This window comes from Tupaia chinensis, unplaced genomic scaffold (assembly GCF_000334495.1).
Source record: "Tupaia chinensis unplaced genomic scaffold, TupChi_1.0 Scaffold144848_1, whole genome shotgun sequence".
In the NCBI taxonomy this organism is placed as follows: Eukaryota; Metazoa; Chordata; class Mammalia; order Scandentia; family Tupaiidae; genus Tupaia; species Tupaia belangeri.
Genome location: NW_006204708.1, coordinates 475,674 through 478,290, shown reverse-complemented (window position 1 = coordinate 478,290; position 2,617 = coordinate 475,674).

Genomic DNA, 2,617 nt, shown 5'->3' with positions numbered 1-2,617 from the left:
GGTATGCAAAATCCCCATCCAGAGTATGCAGTGTTTCCAGGAAACTACACCTGATCGCAACTGAAAATTATTAACTTGATTAAATTTATTAAGGACAGAGTACACAAATTATCAAGGGGAATAGCTACCAACAGAAGCCTAGACAGCTCACATTATTGAAGCTAGTTTTGAGGATGACAGCTATGGGGTGTTCCGAGGAAAGAATCTTTTCTAATCTGCAGCTGTGCTATGAGGATGCAGTATCTCGTGCTCAAATATCTATTGCAGAATCAGATAATGAAATATTCTGCATACTCAGAAAGTGCCTTAATAATGGCTGGCTGCTCACGGACCCTGCCTTTGGAGACAGGGTACTGCTCAGAGGACTCCATTGCTCCTGCAGTCACAATTTCATTCTAAACGGAGCACAGGCCCTTGAGAGTTATACCTCAGCCTGCATTTATGGCTGATGTGAAGCCTCACCAGGAAGACTTGTCATTCTTCAGTGACCAATCACATTGCTGAGCCTGCATGATCGAGGTGGAGAGCAAGATTTTGTAGCACATGTGACCTTACACTCTGCAGAGACTTTGCTGTGGCCTTGTTGTGGCTGTCCATCAGCCTCTTCTGTGACAAATTTCTTTGTCCATTTTCCCCCTCTTTTCAAAGTTCTGCAATTCAGTATTGTTAGAGTCATTTACTTCCTTTAAAAAAAACATTATGTATTTCTTCCATCAGAAAGAGAGACAGAGATTAAGACAGAGAGATAGAAAAAGAGTACCCTCAACAGCGTCTTGATGCCACCGTCTACCCCTGGTTTTCAGCCAGCCCTGGACTTTAGACAAGCAGGTGCCTGAATGCTCAGGGAGGTCTCCGAACTTGCAACTGGACCTTCCCATGTGGGTGAGACAGGGTGTCATACTTCACTGCACCACCTTCTGGCCCCTGTTACAACCATTTGTACATTTTAAGAACACTGAGGCTAGGTGACGTCATATATCTTGCTCAAGTTCATAAACTGGAAAAATAAAGCTTAGAGTCTTACCCAGGACTCAAGTCCAAGTTGAAAGCACTCCTTACTGGTTCCTGGTAATAAAATGTGATTGATATCAAGAGTCTTAACTTGTGATTTCTACATGATTTCAGTAAGAACTGGCAGAAGACCTAGTGTTGATGATTGGCTGAAGGTGATGGAGAGGGGAGAAAATACTTCTTGAATGCATCTAGTAAACAAAATGAAAACATTTTGGTCAGCAATTGACAGCCTAAACCATACCTCTCTCACCCGTGGTAAACAATCTTGACTGAGGTTCAGCTCTGGCATTTGCTGACCTGTGTGGAGTCAGTAGACCTCTGCTTTGGGCCAGAACTAACACATGTGCATGTGTGTGTTCGATCTGTCCCACATATGCATGTGGGTGTGTTGAGGTTAGTGTACACGGTTCTCTTTAGACATACTGGTCATTGAAAATGCTTTTACACTAGCAGCAAATGCCACAAGAATCTAGTGGGGAATGTCTATGACTCACTGCATGGAGAAGTCTCCCAAGCTCAGTGTCTCCCAAACAGAGAAGTCTTCCAAGCTCAAGTCAGCTTCATTTCGGTTCATTCCATGTGACTGGATGTCTCAGGAGCCTGAAGAACCCTGCTGTGGCATTCAGGAAGTATCTGCCTGGACAGCTCCTAAATGGAAAAGGGGAGGCTTTTCTTTTTCATCCAGCCCTAGCTGAGGTAATTAAAGATGACAGAGCTAATCTGTTGTTGGGATCAGCATGGCGGTTGGTTATTTCTGCACATTTAAGGATGACAGCCTCACCTCGGGCTGTCTTCTTCCCAAGTGGAAGAAGCAGCATGTACCTCTCTTACTAAGAGAAGCACTGCATGGAGTGACAATCACCTCGCTTCCCATGGGGTGGGGCGGGTGAGCCACTGGTGTTTGCAAGGAAGTGAGAAGGAGAATATCAGTCATCACTGGAAGGGAATAATCAACCACAGTAACTGGCCCTCATAGCGTGACCGGGATCTGAATTCCCTGAGTTTAAGAACTGTGTTCTTCCCATTTTTGTATCATAGAACAGTAATGGTACAAACCGGCACACAGCAAGTGCTCAATAAAGAGTTACAGTGATTTTTTTAAAGACAAAGCTAGGTCACAGTTCAGGGGTATGTGAAATTTGTTTCATGGATTTGCTTCAACATTGTTCTCTGGGATCCCATCTCCTGCTATTCAATGTGGACAGGGCTGCTGATTTTATGATAGAAAGTGTTTTCTTCATAGCTACGTTTACATATACACATCTATTTGTTTTATATATTTACACTCATAGGTTTATATTTTTATTTATATAAGTTACATGTAATATAATGACCACCTAACCTGTTTATTTAGCCCAGATCTTTTCTCTGACTACCTACTCCCACAAAGCCAATTGCCTATATAACCCATTTCTTTGGATATCTTAAAGACATGTCAATGGGACCAGCAGTTAACGTAATGGCTATGTCACTGGACTCCTACATAGTCGACCGCAGTTTGAGTCCCGGACCCAGTGGCTTAAACTCACGCTGGGCGCATGTGCGTGCGTGCCCAAGATCCCGAGAGGAGAATGGAGGAGAAGGGATTGTGGCGTGGCCATCT